This window comes from Miscanthus floridulus, chromosome 5 (genome assembly GCF_019320115.1).
Source record: "Miscanthus floridulus cultivar M001 chromosome 5, ASM1932011v1, whole genome shotgun sequence".
Lineage (NCBI taxonomy): Eukaryota > Viridiplantae > Streptophyta > Magnoliopsida > Poales > Poaceae > Miscanthus > Miscanthus floridulus.
The window spans coordinates 84395275-84412860 of record NC_089584.1 but is presented as its reverse complement, the minus strand read 5'-3'; positions in this window follow the sequence as shown (position 1 = coordinate 84412860).

The following is a 17586-nucleotide window of genomic DNA, read 5'->3' as shown; positions in this document are numbered from 1 at the left end:
GTTATTTCTGTTCACGGCGCACCGACGCCAGGGCTTGTTTCAAAAACTAAAAACTTCCTCGTCCGATCCCCGGCGCGCATCGACACCGGGATCATTAAGTTCTGTCTCAATCCGATCCCCGCGCTTAAAAACACCTCGGCTGCACAATGACGCCATGGTTAAACAAAATTCCATCTCAAACTAAAAAACATGCATACACGCCTGCTGAGACAACACCCCAACCGGTTTGGCCCAAACTGCCTGGGGCTTAGGGGCTACACCCGCAGGTGTGCTCGCGCGCACCCGCTGACAAGACAAAAATTCCCCGGACGATTCTGCCCAAATTGCCCGAGGGCTCGGGGGCTCCTGTCGGGTTCATAAACCCGGGGTCCCTAGGGGACCGGCTTCCAAGCCAGGGCTCGGCCTAGGAAAATGGCCTCTCTTTCTTTTGAACCGGCCTGAAAGTGTAAAACCAACATATCGGAGCACTCGCTTTAGGCCTAGGCCGCCTTCGGCCCATCTCTCTGACTGGAGCACTAGCTCAGGCTCAGGCCAGCTCCGAATGGCCTCTCCGATCAGAGCGCTAGCATTAGGCCCCGGCTGCCTCTACATGGCCTCCACTCAGAAAGCCTGACCCGAGGACCACCTCTGACTCTGACCCCGTGTCTCCGACTAGGATTCATAGAAAAACAACACCATCACTATTCTCCGACTGGCGTGCCAGAACCGACTAGGGTCCATCCAACTAGGGACGCCTGCTCAGAAAGAACCAGAAGGCGTGCAGAGAAAGGCAAGGCATGGCTCACAAGTCAACACCACTGTATCAGGGACCATACCCTGCATGAAGCAGTGCTCTGTAGCCACCCTGACACAAAGTATTGTAGGGGCCGCTAGAAACTCCCATATGGTAAGTCCCCCCGCATGTCTTTGGACATCGATCGTGGTATGGGTTCTAGGATTTGCCATGCCGGGTGAACATAGCATGGCTCCTCACATGCCAGTAGGCATCGATAAGTATCTTGCAGGTACCGACGTCATCCTTCCTAAAGAAGATAGCTCGACCTCCCATGCACATCCGACATCCTATAGCGACATCGACAGTATTGGGAGGCTTCAACCATTATCCAGTTTTCATTACCGTAGGTAACAAGACTTAGAAATATCTGTACTCTCCCCCTCACACCTGTAAAGCCATCCCCTTCATCTATAAAAGGGGACGTGCTCCCTCCCCCGAAGGGGAGATCGACTTCTTCAAGCCCACAGTCACTAGATCGACATCAACGCTCCCAACCGTAGGACCGCCAAGTTCCAACCGCGACCCTTCCGGTCGGAGCCGACCGAACCTCTTGTACACCCCTTCTTCCTCCTTCTCGTTTGTACCCCCACTACAGACTTTGAGCACCTGGGCTCAGGAATAAAGTCACTGACCGACCCCGACTGGACGTAGGGCACGTTGCCTAAACCAGTATAAATCCTGTGTTATTGAGTGCTAGGCCACCTCCGATCATAACGTATAACAAAACTACAAATATTTACTAGTTGCTCACTTTCTGCACCGACAAATAGTGTGGTGGGAGTGAGAAGGCAATGAGATAGGATTATCTTAGTCAAGCTTGTCATTGGTGCTGTGGTCTTGAACATAATTAGTGTGTATGCCTCCCAAGTAGGCCTTGACGAGAGTGCTAAGAGACAGTTCTGGGAAGACTTAAATGGCCTAATTAGAGTTATACCTAGTAGTGAGAAGCTTTTTATAGGAGGAGATCTTAATGGGCATGTAGGTACTACAAGCATAGTTTTTGAGGCAGTTCATGGAGGTTTTGGGTATGGTAGTAGGAATCAGGAGGGGGAGGAAGTTCTGGACTTTGCGGTAGCTTTTGACCTAATGATAGTCAACACTTTCTTTAGAAAGAGAGAATCTCATCTAGTGACCTTCAGTAGCGGACAACACTCTAGCCATATTGACTTTGTCCTCACAAGAAGAAAGGACAAACGAGCATGCTTGGGTTGCAAGGTGACACTAGGGGAGTGTGTTGTTTCTCAACATAAGCTTTTGGTGGCAGACTATAACACCCTCGGTGTTACATTGTACAGTTTTAGCTAAAACCATGTCATGAACATCATGCTTATGTATTATTGCATGTGGTAAAATAAGAAATTAAATTTTATTGCACTAATTCTCAAATTGAGCTCTAATTTATTCCTTGTCCAAATACTCTCCAGCACACTCAACTCACTATTATCATCCTGATCCAACTCCATCTCTCATTATTCATCTTCTTCCTAATCCTCATAGCACGCGCAAGGCACATGCTCTAATTAGCCCACACAGCACGCGCACAACGACGACCGACCATAGCAACAGTATCACACACGCTACTCGTTAATCTCACTCACAAGCTATGGGGGTATTAACCCCTATACCCTTACGGCTAGGCTTGGGCCGGCCTGGACTAGGGGGTCTAGCCCACTAGAAGACGACGTATGGCCCGACCAATTTGCTCAGAGTCCCGCGCAAGGAATCAAGGCAGACTTGGAGATCAAGCAAGATCCTAGTTGGTTAGAATAGTTATCCTTATTCGGCCACTTATGGCAATTGTAACTGGTTAGGATTAGTTTCCAGATCTGTAACCCTGCCCCCCAGACTATATAAGGCAGGCAGGGGACCCCTCTCAAAAACATATCTCATTGACATACATCAATACAATCAGACGCAGGACGTAGGTATTACGTCTTCATGGCGGCTGAACCTGGATAAAACCTCGTGTCTGTCTTGCGTCACCATCTTGTTTGTAGCTTGCGTATCTGTCTGTCGATAATCTACTACCTTGGGCATACCCCTAGGTAGACTGTAACAACCCAAAAATGCACTCACCAAAAATCCCAACTACAAAATTTTTCTTTAAAACCCTTGAGTGATGATGTGGCATGTAGGAAAACCCACATGACTTGCACAAGTATTTCACCCCATCACCTTGAATTTACTTTACCACATAGCATACATCAAGTTGCATTATATTCAACATGGTGATTTGGATTTTATTGGATTATGTATTGATTAATAAAAGCCACCAAATATTAAATTCTACAATAAATAATTATATTAACATGGAACCAATATCCCAAACGTATACCATGACCAACACTTTTCACCATGGAACATTATACCATGGGTGCAACATGCTAATATAATTTATACACACATGTGTGAAGCATAAAACAAAAATGGAAAAAAAGAAAAGAAAAACAGAAAAGGAGGAAAGGGAGAAGGCCTCGCAGCTGGCTCCACCTGCTCAGCCCGCAAGCCAGCCCTGCTTCACGCGTAGGCCGATCCAACTCGCGCGATCGAGCGACCGGCCCAGCAAGCCAGCCTAGCGCGCGCTCACGCCCGCGCGCCCGTCTGCCCCACTAGCTACCGCTGCCACCGGACCCCACGCGTTAGCCACTCCCTAGCATAGTGTCTTCTTCCTCCCCACGTCGGCACCTCCTCTGACCGAATCCCGACCAAAACGACAGGCGCTGGCCTAGGGTCACGCAAATCACCTGGCCCTGTCCCCTTGGCGCCATGCCCATGCAACCCTTGTGCCAACCACCCGCGCCTATGATACCGTCCGATGCCAATGGCGCATTGCTAGCCGTCCGCCCCGTCCGCCATGGGAGAAGCTTGGACCTCAGGGCTATAAAGTGACACCAGAGCACCCTAGGGAATTCCTCAGCCCACGACACCACCGCTCGGTGGCCCAACCGTCAGCACCGCATCAAGAGAAGAGGGCCGAGGGGGAAATTCGGAAGAGGGGAGGCGAGCAGTGAGCTCAGAGATGCCGATCATCGGAGCGTCGCCCTGAGCGCCTACCCCAACAACGCACCTCGCCACCGCACCACCACCGAACGCCACCAGCACCACTCGGTGAGTCTTTTGGCTAAGAACTCCTCCTAGCCCTTGGACGCCATAGCAGTGCACGTGCATGCCATGCTCACGATGTCGCCGTCATGGCACGACCACCACTTGTACACCCAGCCGCCTTGCTGGACTAGGAAGTAGCCATAGCACCACCGTGACACCCGGAGGATAGTTGTGTAGACCGAGACCCCGATAGCCGGCCGTAGCGCCTAGGCCACGAGCACCAGACCACCGGTTGGAGCTCCACCGTGCACCACCACCGCTCACGAACTCCTCCATGCCCTATGGTCATCGCCGATGCTATACCCTGTCTCCCGCTAGCCATCTAAAAGGAAACGGGGCACCAAGACCCCTGGAACAGCCCCGAGATGCCCCGCCGACGAGCACCGCCATGACCGAGCCACCGAGCACCATGGCCAATGCCTTGGGAAGCCCTGGCCACCACCTTGACCCCACCACCATACACGCCGAGGCCTGGTGAAGCTTTTCCCCACCTCAATTGGACGCCAGCGCCGCTGTGGGAGCTCACCGGTGAGCACACCACCGGCGAGAGCACGCTGGGGAAGGAAGTAGAGGAATCCTTCCTCACCGGCCACACACGCCTACACCCAGTGCACGTAGACTAAGCCAAAGGGAAGAAGGGTAGACTCGGTCCACCGAAGACCCAGCCTACAGTCCATGGACCGTGAACACCAGTTCATCGTGAGACATGCGGTGTGGGCCAAGCTATGGACGAAGCCCAGTGGAGGCCCTTGGCTATGATGTGGCAGCGCCACAGCATGCCACGTGGTGGGCCAAAGCCTAGCCCATATCCAGGCCCAACCGACCTAGTTTGGACCCGGTCTGTGTTGACCGTTGATCGGTCAGCGTTGACCGATTGACCGGACCCACATGTCAGCGACACAGAGACTCTGGACCCACTTGTCAGTAAGTGATGTCATGCTGATGTCATGACGACATCACATGGGTCCCACCTGTCAGTAACAACACAGCCGAGGTGACGTCATGATGACGTCATGGTGACATCAGCTACTGACGTCAGCAGCCCTGGCCCCACACGTTAGTGACTATGACCCATTGACCGTTGACTCGCCCATTGACTTAACGTTGACTTTGACCAAACCCACAAGTCAGTGACCCAATCGACCCTGGCCCCACCTGTCGAAAACGATGACGTTGATGACGTCAAGCTGACATTAGCAGGACCCCCACTTGTCAGCTCGAAGCCGAGATGATGAAGTCATGTTGACATCATGCTGATGTCAGCATGCCACATGGACCAGTGACAGCATGACATGTGTCTGCCTAGGATTAATTCAACCTTTTCCATTTCTCAGAAATGATTAAAACTTTAGAAATTCATAACTAATTCATACGACCTCAGAAAAATACGAAACTAGGACCAAAATTCATCTAAAATCGAACTTTACGCAATGAACCCTTGTTTGAGTGCATTTGGCTCTTTTGAATTTTCATTGCTTCTTTATGCTACTCTAGACGTCGCTAACGCGACTATAATTCAAACGTATGCAGACTCGGAGGAGAACTAGACGGACAAGGATCGTGAGTACCGTGAGGAGTATGGAGACGACTTCAATGAAGGTGCCACATCCCACCCAAATCTCATAGCACCTATTATGCATGGCTAATATAGAATTGCTATTGCTTTACTTTACTGCTATAATCATACTATGATAGGACTTGCATGGTAGTATGCTTACTTGATGGCCTTTACCTTGATGCAACCTTACCCCTGCATACCCTGCTATTAGGCTAGACACACGCTTACTGCTATATTTCATTGCTTATACTTCTACTATGCTCATACTAAATGCGTGGTGGAAACTGATGTTATCTGGACTATGGGGAGAGTGCTGCGTGTGTGACTTGGGTGTGTGGAGGGTGAGGGTTGTGTTGACTAGGTTGGAGTATACGACGAGCCTGGGGCAAGTCTTGCCATGGGGTGCTACCTGGGCACCCTTGGAAATGGATACCTATGGTGGGTAAATGGTATATGAGGTGGTCCTAGGTGTGAACCTGTGATGGGAGGAGCCAAGATGGAGGTGCTATGGTGGCACGGTAAATGGAAACCCTTATGGAGACATTCTGGCTTGGTCATCCCTAAGGACTTACTAGTACTCAGATTCATTGGGAAGCCTTACGTACCACTCGCCCTATATGGTGCGGGACGACTAGACTACTTGGTAGGATATTGCTACTACTACTAGGTTGATAGCGGACAGTGCAAGGAGGTATGGGGCGCAAAGGATTTTCCCCACACCCTTCCAAGACTTCATGGAGACCTTGTGGACCCGGCTCATGACTCACAGTTTCAGCCACCCCAGATTAGACTTGGGGTGTACTAGGGCTGAATGGTAGAGTGGCAACATCCTAGGCTAGCAAGCGGCCAGAATCAGCCCAGTTGACGACGGTCAGCGAAGAAGGCAGATCTTATGGTTATGTAAAACCTCTGTAGAGTGTATGGTTGATCGATCGATACATGAGCCGACTTGTTGGCTATGGACCTTTCTTGGGTTTCGCTTAAACTAGATAGTGAGATGAGTCCTTCTCTTCCCCCGTGAGAGAGTGTCGGTCATAGCTAGGGGCTACATGCCTTGAGACAGTGCCGAGAGGGAGTTGACTTGTCGACTGAGCAATGGTGATGGTGTGGAGATGGTGGTATATCGATCCCAGGATCGAGACCTGGCTCTAGAAAGGGAATGGGGTGGAATGTGTGTGGGAATGGTGTTAAAACTTGACCAACTATTATTTACTTGATATGCTAAAACATAGGAAACCCTAGCCTTATAGGTTCCTTTTGAATATATCCAACTTGCATCCAATTTCCACAAAGCAATGCTCATAGGGTGGGAGTGGCCAGTACAAATCGTACCGATAAATTTTGGCACATAGGTTCTGCTAAGGAGTTTAGCTCTAAGGAGTTTGACGGTTGAGGGGTTCATTCCTACGCTTGAGTTTGGCGATCTTATCTTCAAGATGTTCTGAATGAATGCTACTTTTGATTCCGCCAATGCGGCGATGTAATAAATTATGTAATTCCACACTATTTGTACTCTGATATTATCATTGTATGGATGTGGTATTCAACTGGAAATCTGGGTAATATGATCTACAACAGTCTTATTACACTTCGACTCTGTGGATTTCCCTTCATGGAAATCAGGTCGTTTCAATTGGTATCAGAGCCTTACTTGACCATAGGACAAAACCCTCAGAAATGGACGATAGAATAGGACGTGAATAGCCCTTCTCTCGGTTATATACCGACCCTGCATTTACTTTTATGCAAGGCTCATCTATTATTGACCTGCTAACACCTGTTCCTTAAAACATGCAGATGGCAATGAACATCGACTGGCCGCCTCTAGGACTGCTACCTCTGGACCACGCCAAGCTTACCTTCGACCTACGTGAGCTCGGGGGTTTTGCACAGACCCTCTGCCGAGTTCTCGTCACATTAGGAGTCCCCAACGAGCTTGTCAAGGTCGCCTGCACCGGGAAGCCAGCTCAGGAAGGAGGAATCAAAGGATCGATTGTCACCTCAGTCGAGTTCCCAGCTAGCACTACCTTACCTTCTATCCTAGCTTTCACTGAGTTGACTATAGAGGACATAGTCGAGGAAGGACTGCAAGCTGTCTCACACAAGGCACTTCGTAGAGTGATGGGGGACCACTACGAGCACCTAAAGATGACATAGTTCCATCTACTTCCCTAGGCCCTCGATCTCAGCCTTACCCCTAGTGAGCAGAGTTTCGTAGCCGGCAGAGTTATCTTTGCCAAGGAGGACAGATGCCTTCATGTCTTAGCTATTCACCTACTAAAGCAGGACAGGTACGTGACCTAGCTAGAGCAGAGGAGACATTAGGACTAGGCCCTTCTATGGGAGTACCAAGGGCGAGACTCATAGGGAGCACAGGAGCGAGCTAGTCTACTTGAGACAGTTGCCAAGCTATAGGATGAGCTCAACCGTCGTGAAGAAGTCTATAGAACCGAGGTCGTAGACTTATAGGACAAAGCCACCGACCTAGGCAATAGGAACTACTACCTCGACAACAAGGTCTTGGAGTTGCAGAGAGAGTTGGACGACAAGAAGGCCGAGTTCAACCACAGCGGAGATAGAGAGAGGTCTAAGGGGATTGATATGCTGAAAATCCAATCTTGGAACAAGACCATGACTCAGGATCTGGAGGAGTTCAGGAAGAAGGCCATTCGCAACCAGGGTCACCTGATCGAGGCACTTAGGTAGAACGAGTACCTATAGGACAAGTGTGAGAGGACATGGCAGGCTTGGCAGAAGTCTGACAAGAAGCGCCTTAGGGAGATGAAGGGTATGTGGGATCAGCTACCTAAGGAGATTCATAGCAAGACGAAGCCTAGGATAGAGGAGTTTGAGTTAGCCCTAACTCGCCTCAACCTAGATGCCTGCCCTACCCTACCTGGAGCCAAGCCTACTGAGGAGCTTGTCGAGGCCTTGAAGTACGTGTCCCGACTTCACAAGTCTGACGAGGAGATCAAGATCGAGAATAGTCATATCCTAGCTACGGTGTACGACTTAGAGTAGATGACCTTGCATGGTCATGAGTCATGTCAGTGGCTTCCATAAGTTGTACCCCATGATGTACCCCTTATGAGATGTAATATGAGACACTATGCATAGTACGATTCTCATGAGTCTTCAAGTGTAGCTACTGGAGATGATGCTATGTAATAAAACCCATGTAATGGATGTTTTGGATCTTATTGCATTTTATGGACCTTATTGCTTCTTTGTAATGAGTGTTGAATAGAATAAATGTTTTTCTTTAAATCGTCAAAATCATGTAATCATACTAAATTATAAGCACTTATGGCACAAACACTAAAATTCCTATGATCCGTGTTGCAGATGTCGAACCGCCGATCTGATCGCCTAATGAACCGTGGACGTGTGCCCACCCCCGAACCAGTTGAACCAAATGGGGGGCATGGTGGCAACAACCATGGCCATGGCTATGGCTGTGGACATGGAGGGATACCCTTCAACCTGGAGAATACCCTGCCGCCTGAGGAGAACATTCCGCCACCACCACCACCGAACCTGGCAGAGGTGATGGCACAACAGACTCAACTTCTTTTAGCTCTTGTTAATGGAGCAAACCATCACCAAGGAGGTCAGCAAAATGATTTCCAAAGGAAGCTGGAAGGATTTCTGAAGCTAAGGCCACCTACCTATGATGGCACCGACCCTGACCTGCTTATAGCCAATGACTAGCTCAAGGAGATGGAGAAGAAGCTTGACCTCACTACTTTCACTGACAATGAGTGTGTTGGAGCTGCCACACACTAGCTCACAGGTGCAGCACGCACCTGGTGGGACAGTTTCAGTGATTCCCATGAGGACCCTACCAACATCTTGTGGGACAAGTTCACCGAAGCATTCACCGAGTATCACATTCCCAAGGGTATCATGGAGGTCAAAGCTGAGGAGTTCCACAACATCAAGATGGGAAAGGACAGGGTGACTGAGTACACTACTCATTTCACCAATCTTCTGTGCTATGCACCTCCCTATGTTGTGAACTCTGAGAAGGAGAAGCTGTACTATTACCGCAAGGGACTTAACCCGCACATCAAGCTAAAGTTTGGCAGTACTGAGAGTAGCACACTATGTGCTCTAGTGGATCGCTGCATTTAGATTGAGAAGGACCATGCTGAAGCTGGAGAGGAGTACAAGGAGAGGAAGCATAAGCCTGAGGAGTCCTTCTATGGCCGTGATCGCAAGAGGTTCCATAGAGATGCACCACCCAGGGAACGCTCTCGCCATAGCAGGGATGACAACCCTAGATCGAGTAAGGGAAGTGGAGGCTACACCACCAAATACTCCCGCCCTGCTCAGGATCATTAAACCCAAGACTGTTATGCTTAGGACCACAACACTCAGGACTGTTTCAACCATTCCCACTCTATGAATGAACGCCCAGCATAGAACCACTCCACACCAAGCACTGGAAACTGGAAGGCACCCACGCCAACCCCTATAGGCGGTATGCCTTTCACCTACTTTGCTTGTGGCCAACCAGGTCACAAAGCTACTGAGTGCCCACATAACTCAGCTGCTCAGAAGTCTCAGTTCAAGGGATCTGCTACCCGTGGGTGTCTCAACCATCTGGACACCGAGGAAGCATAGGCTGCCCCTGACGTGGTGTACGGTATGTTTTTAGTTAACGGCAATACTGCATCAGTTCTATTTGACTCTGGAGCAACTTGTTCTTACATATCATCCAAGTTTACACAAGAGCATGACCTGCCTATAACCCCACATGAAAAGCCTATCATCACCAGTTCACCTTTCGGAGACCTAAAGTGCACACACATCTGTAAGAGAGTGAGTCTTACCATTGAGGGTCTTACCTTTAAAGCTGACCTAACCCTATTACCTTCCACAAACCTAGATGTCATCTTAGGCATGGATTGGGTAACCATTCACCAAGGTATCATATCATGTTCACCTAGATACGTCCAAGTGACCCACCCATTAGGCCAAGTTATTAGGTGTGAACCTTAGTCCAGAAAGTCCACTTCTATCCTATGTGCCCTTAAAGCGAGTTTAGAATCGTAGAAAGAGGAGAAGACAGTTCATGATGTGCCTGTGGTCAAAGTAATGGGGACAGGGATCCCAATCTTCCGTTAGGTGATGGTAACTATCGTTGTGGCGGAGACTGACACACCGATCCGGCTTCAGATCGAAAGATCGAACACTGCAATCTTAGCACCACAGCTCCTCTGGTTATCAACCAAGTCATAGACCAGGTTGACCTCACCAAGAAGGCTAATCCTTGCCTACGCAACGAAGAACACAAGCAAGAACTAGATAAAACGCAACCAAATTGCAGATGAAAGATTAATCTCATGAGTTGGGGTCTCACAAACCGAAGAACGGCGAAACTGTTTCTTGACAGAATAATCTAAGCAAAACCCAAAACCTAATGATGGCAGCGGCATATGATTATAAAGGTCTTAGGGTCGTCGCCTACCCTGGACGCGCCCCCTAATGGGCCCAGACACGATACACGGTCCAACGGACCAAAAGTAGGTGTCGCAGCACCCTGGCAGATTCCGAACGCTGACTTGTTTCGACTATTCCTGTTTATTCCGAAGAGGTTTTGATGTGAAACCACTTGGATTGCCTTCCTTATCAAATTAGCTTTCCATCCATATGTGGATCATCGAAAACGGAGTTCGGATGCGTCCTGGGCTTCCATTTTATTGTATACTGGTCCTGACGGCCGAGGCAGACTCGAACTCGGATTGGACTGGGCCTCTGGCTTGGCTTGGACGTCCTTGCTGGCCTCCTAAGGTGGTGGCCAAGGAGGAGGACATCCAAGGCCATCTCTTAGGTGATCTCTATCTTCTTGGGGCATGCTCCAACTTGGGCCTGGGTCCCAAGGATGTCTAATAAGCCCATGACGATAGTGTAGCTCCCGCCAGAAATAGCGACAGAATATATTGGTGATTTGGAGGCCTTGCCGATGTGATATTGAGATGGGACCAGATCTATTTGAAAGCTTATCAAACAAGAGTGAATTATAACCAAAGCCACTATGCAAATGTAGGAACGAGCGCACCTTATAATCATTGTTCGTATCCGAAGGTGCCATGTCCTCATCACAAAGACTATCTCGATGTATTCCCTGAAGAATTACTAGGTATGCCACCAGACCGTGATGTAGAGTTCATCATTGATCTTTTGCCGGGAATAGGACCCATTGCCAAGAGACCCTATTGCATGTCAGTTGATGAACTGGCTGAGCTCAAGAAATAGCTTGATGAGCTCATCTCGAAGGGATATATCAGACCCAGTGCTTCGCCCTGGGGATCCCCTGTTCTGTTTGTTAAGAAGAAGGATGGCTCGATGAGAATGTGCATTGACTACCAGAACTTGAATGCAGTCATCATCAAAGAACAAGTACCCTCTACCGAGAATTGATGATCTGCTTGATCAGCTTTGAGGTGCCAAGTATTTCTCCAAGATTGATCTCAGATCTGGCTATCATCAGATGAAGATTCGAGAGAGTGACATCCTGAAGACAGCTTTCGTGACTAGGTATGGGCAGTTTGAGTTCACCGTGGTGTCCTTTGGACTCATGAATGCTCCCGCATACTTCATGAACATGATGAATAAGGTTTTCATGAATGAATTGGATAAGTTCGTGGTGGTATTCATTGATGACATCCTTGTCTATTCACCCACCGTTGAAGAACATGAACATCATCTAAGAACTATGCTTGAGAAACTAGCCCAACATCAGCTCTACGCAAAGTTCAGCAAATGCGAATTTTGGCTATAGGAAGTTGCCTTCTTAGGCCATGTACTATCAGCTAAAGGTGTCGCAGTTGACCCGGCCAAGATTGAAGCTGTGAAACAGTGGGATCAACCTTGTAATGTGATAGAAGTCAGAAGTTTCTTGGGATTGGCTGGATACTATCGCCGATTCATTGAGAACTTCTCCAAGATAGCCAGTCCAATGACTAACCTTCTGAAGAAGACTAAGGAGTTTGAATGGACGCCCAAGTGCGAACAAATTTCCAGAAATTGAAACAGAAGCTTACCACAACTCCTGTGCTAGCATTGCCTGACGTCGGCAAAGATTTTGTGGTCTATTATGATGCATCCCATCAAGGACTTGGTTGTGTACTGATGCAAGATGGAAGAGTGATAGCATATGCATCTCGATAGTTGAAAGAACACGAGAACCATTACCCAACTCATAATCTTGAGTTAGCAGCAGTTGTGCATGCCTTGAAAATCTAGAGACACTACTTGATAGGCAACAAGTGTGATATCTATACTGATCACAAGAGCTTGAAGTACTTTTTCACTAAGGAAGATCTAAATATGAGGCAATGCTGATGGCTAGAGTTGATCAAGGACTATGACCTAGAAATTCACTATCATCTAGGAAAAGCTAATGTAGTCGTAGATGCTCTCAGTCGCAAGAGTTACTGTCACACTTTGATCACTGAGTCCGTACCACCTGAGCTCAAGGATGAGATTGAAGATTTCCAACTCGAGATACTACCGCATGACTTGTTGAATGAGCTTCGCATATAGTATGATCTCACAGATCGCATCCGTCAAGCTTAGAAAAGTTGTGAAGAGATCGAATATCTCCGTGGTCTGATGAAACTAGGCTACAACACCAACCACCAGGAAGATGAACAAGGAACCATTTGGTTCAAGAATAGAATCTATGTTCCATCTGACCTAGCACTATGGGAGGCAATTCTGTCTGAAGCCCATGATTCTAAGTACTATATCCACCCTAGAGGTTCAAAGATGTATCAAGACTTAAAGAAACACTTTTAGTGGAAAGGCATGAAGACAGACATTGCTGGACATGTGGCACGATGTGACACCTATAATAGAGTCAAGGCTGAACATCAAAGGCCTATAGGATTACTGAAGCCTCTTGACATTCCCGAGTGGAAATGGGAGAGCATATCCATGGATTTCATAGTTGGATTGCCCCGTTCATAGAAAGGCAATGATTCCATCTGGGTGATTGTTGATCATTTGACCAAGATTGCTCACTTTGTACCAGTTAAGACCAAGACCGATGCTAAAAAATTAGCAGATCTATATGTTGAGCATATTCTCAGACTGCATGGAGCTCCCTCTAGTACTATATCTGATCGTGGTCCTCAGTTTGTGTCCTAATTCTAGGAAGCCCTGCACAAGTCCATTGGAACAAAACTTGATTTTAGTACCACTTTCCACCCACAGATAGATGGACAGACTGAATGAGTAAATCAAATTTTAGAAGACATGCTTCGCGCTAGCGTACTGAATTATGGCTCTGATTGGGAGAAATGCTTACCCTATGCAGAGTTCTCTTACAACAATAGCTACCAAGCCAGCATCAAGATGTCACTGTTTGAAGCTCTATATGGCAGATCTTGTAGAACACCTTTGATGTGGTCTCAACCGGGTGAAAGATCGTTCTTTGATTCCGCTAAGATCCAAGATGCAGAAGGAGTTGCTCAAGTAAAGGAGAATTTGAAAATTGCCCAAAGTTGATACAAGAGCTATGCTGACAAAAGAAGAAGAGAACTTGAGTTCAATGTGGGAGACTTCGTCTATCTCAAGGTATCCCCGCTATGTGGAACTATCAGATTCCATGTGAAAGGAAAGCTAGCCCCTAGATTTGTTGGGCCATAAAAGATCCGTAAAAGAATTGGAAAACTCGCTTACAAACTTGAGCTACCTGAGGAATTGGTGGGTGTACATCCCATATTCCATGTCTCATAGCTACGCAAGTGTTTGAGAGTGCCCGATGAAGTAGTTCCAACTAATACACTTGACATCCAGAACACTCTCGAGTATAAAGAGCATCCTATCAGAATTCTAGGTAGAGATACCAAAGAGACCCAAAGCAAAACTATTCCTATGTGCAAGATCCAATGGAGCAACCACAGTGAGAGAGAAGCAACATGGGAGAAAGAGTCTGACCTCCGGCTATGATACCCTTACCTCTTCAAAGAGTACATTACGCTTTAATCTCGTGGACAAGATTTTGTTAAGGGGGTAGGACTATAACAACCCAAAAATCCACTCACTGTGGGGGTATTAACCCCTATACCCTTACGGCTAGGCTTGGGCCGGCCCGGATCAGGGGATCCAGTCCACTGGAAGATGACGCGTGGCTCGGCCAACCTGTTCGGAGTCCCGCGCAAGGAGTCAAGGCAGATTTGGAGATCGAGCAAGATCCTGGTCAGTTAGAATAGGAGTCCTTATCCGGCCACCTATGGCAATTGTAACTGGCTAGGATTAGTTTCCAGATCTGTAACCCTACCCCCAGACTATATAAGGCAGGCAGGGGACCCCTCTAAAAAACATCTCTCATTGACATACAGCAATACAATCAGACGTAGGATGTAGGTATTATGCCTACTTTGCGGCTGAACCTGGATAAAACCTCGTGTCTGTCTTGCATCACCATCTTGTTTGTGGCTTGCGCATCTGTCTACCAACAATCTACTACCTTAGGCATACCCCTAGGTAGACTGCCAACCATATTTCGTCGATAGTGGCGCGCTAGGTAGGGGGTGTGCGTACTGCTCTCCAAGCAAACAAGATGGTCATCATCTCTAGCTCCGTGGCTACGCTGAACGGCCTCACGTTCACCATCGGCTAGATCACCTAGACCACCGGCTCCGATGACTTCATCGCCATGACCACGGAGGAGGCATAGATTCTGTCTGCGTCGACCGCTGCTTCACCTGCATCGGCTACGACTCCGACCACGGTGGATACGGCTCCAACCACGGTGGAAACGGCTCTGACCATGATGGATCTGGCTCCGACCACGGTACATTTGGCTCTGACCATGGTACATCTAGCTCTGACCATGCCTGCATCATCTTTAGCCACGCCAACAACCCGTCGTCTGCTTCCCCGCTACAAAGGGAAGTAGATTGACAACACCAACCTGCTCGACTCCATCGATCGGGTCAGCACCAAACTTGCTGAAACCCTAGCTCTGGTAAGTTCAATTCAAAGTCAACCTAATGAGTAGGTAACCGCTCCCCACAATAGATCTACCCGACCAGCTCAGGCTAGTCGTCCTACACGACTCGGTACAGATCTCATGGTCATATCTACTCCTAAAGGGTGCTCCGCTTGTCGCCGGCCAGCCTCCACGACAGGTCTCTAGCTCTCCGAGTATGAAGCCTCGATGGAGAACTACTAGGCCTAGCCCTATGGCCTGCGAAACACTACCCAACTACAAGTATAATATACAATGCCACTCAGATCTATGTTTTATACATCGCCCTCGGCTGAAGCCACGCAACTTCATCAACATGATCCGGATTGAGGATTATCAAGAAGGATCCGTCCACACAGTCCAAGAGGGTGACTCCAGCTCCTCGTCTAGCATTGCATCTAATGCCTCCGTCCACACTGAGCTCCAGCATCATGACGATGAAGGCGTCAAATACGATCTAGATATCCCAGACCACGCCCCGAGGTTCCCAGAATTCCCGTCTTTCCCACCAAGGCGAGGGGATTTGATCAATGTTGTCAGTAATGACAAACCACCAGCAGTCGGCAAAATAGAACAAGAAAGGATTACACGCGAAGCATGCAATATTGACCGGTTTAATCACCGACAAATTGAAGCTAAAGCAGAAGAGGAGGCACGACGCATAAGGGTCTAGCCATGCGACCTCAATAATGCCTTCGACAGGGTGGGGGACAAATAGGTCTTTAGGACCCCAAGCGCCAATGTAGCCATTGCTATGGCGATAATGCAACGGCTACCCAATACCCCGGAAACCCAGTCAGTTCACGATGAAATACAAGCTTATCTGACGGCTGCTATGGCCCAGACCATAGAGATTGTAAATCAAGCCCAGGCTCCATCTATCTCAGTCGAGTCAAGCCATAGCCGCCAGTACTCAAGTCGCTCACAGCCACCCAACCAATGTGGCTCACGCAACAACGACCCATCAGACAATTGTCGAGGCAGAAACGATGGCCATGATGGTGGTCAGGATGACAACCGTCGTCGGGAGGACAACCGCTGTGACATCCGGGACGACAACCGCCGACACAACTACGACAATCGCCATGATAACCACAGCCATAGGGCTAATCTAGATGGTAATCGAGATCGCCGCGATGGCAATAACGATCTCCGCCATTACCTCGGAGGACGCGATCTGCGCGATCGCATCAACCAGAGAGCCAACGATCGTGCATCCCATGAAAGCTATCACCGTATGGAATATGACACTACCCACGGCCCGCCGGGCTTGAAGTAGTTTACTCTGCACCTTCGCCAAGTCATATGGCCCAAGAACTTCAAGCTTGAGAAACTTCAGAAGTATGACGACAAGGAGAACCCCAAATTATGGGTCATGCTCTACGAAACTACATGCAGATCAGCCATGGCTGATGAGCACATCATGTCTAACTACTTCCTAGTCGTTGTTGGCCATGCAGGTCACCAATGGCTAGTCAGCTTGCTGGTGAACTACTTTGATTCTTGGCAAGAGCTCAAGCAAGCCTTCATCGACAACTTCATTGCTACTTGCAAGCAACCTAGCAACAAATATGATCTGCAACAGATTCGAGATTGAAAAGATGAGCCACTGTGCGAGTACGTCCAGTGTTTCTCGGAGATGCGCATCGAGGTCCCATCAATCTCCGACAATGAGGCAATCGAGGCTTTCATCACTGGCCTCCGCTTCCACGACGCCCTAAGGGACAAGCTCCTACGCAAGAGACCTGAATCAGTCATAGCGCTCCTAGCCACTGCTAAGAAATATGCGGATGCCGATGATGCTAAAAAGATAATTATAGAAGAAGTAGCAAGGGTTCCACGCTTCGACCACCCCCACACTGCGACGACTACTGCAGCAACCGTGGTCAGAACGACAATTTTGACCGCCGCAACCAGCGCAATGACTCCCACGACCACCATGACCAACATAATCAGCGGCGTAGCCGCCGTGATGATTACAGGGGCAAGCGTGCTCGAGAAGACGACGGCGAGGTCAACACCATCAAGAAAGGTGGCGGACGTCGTAACTACGAAGAAGACTATGCCAAAACATTGAAAGGGCCCTGCCAGCTCCATCCCAAGTCAAACCATACCATGGAGAACTGCTGCGTTCTCAAGTCTATCTACACGCATCAACAGGCT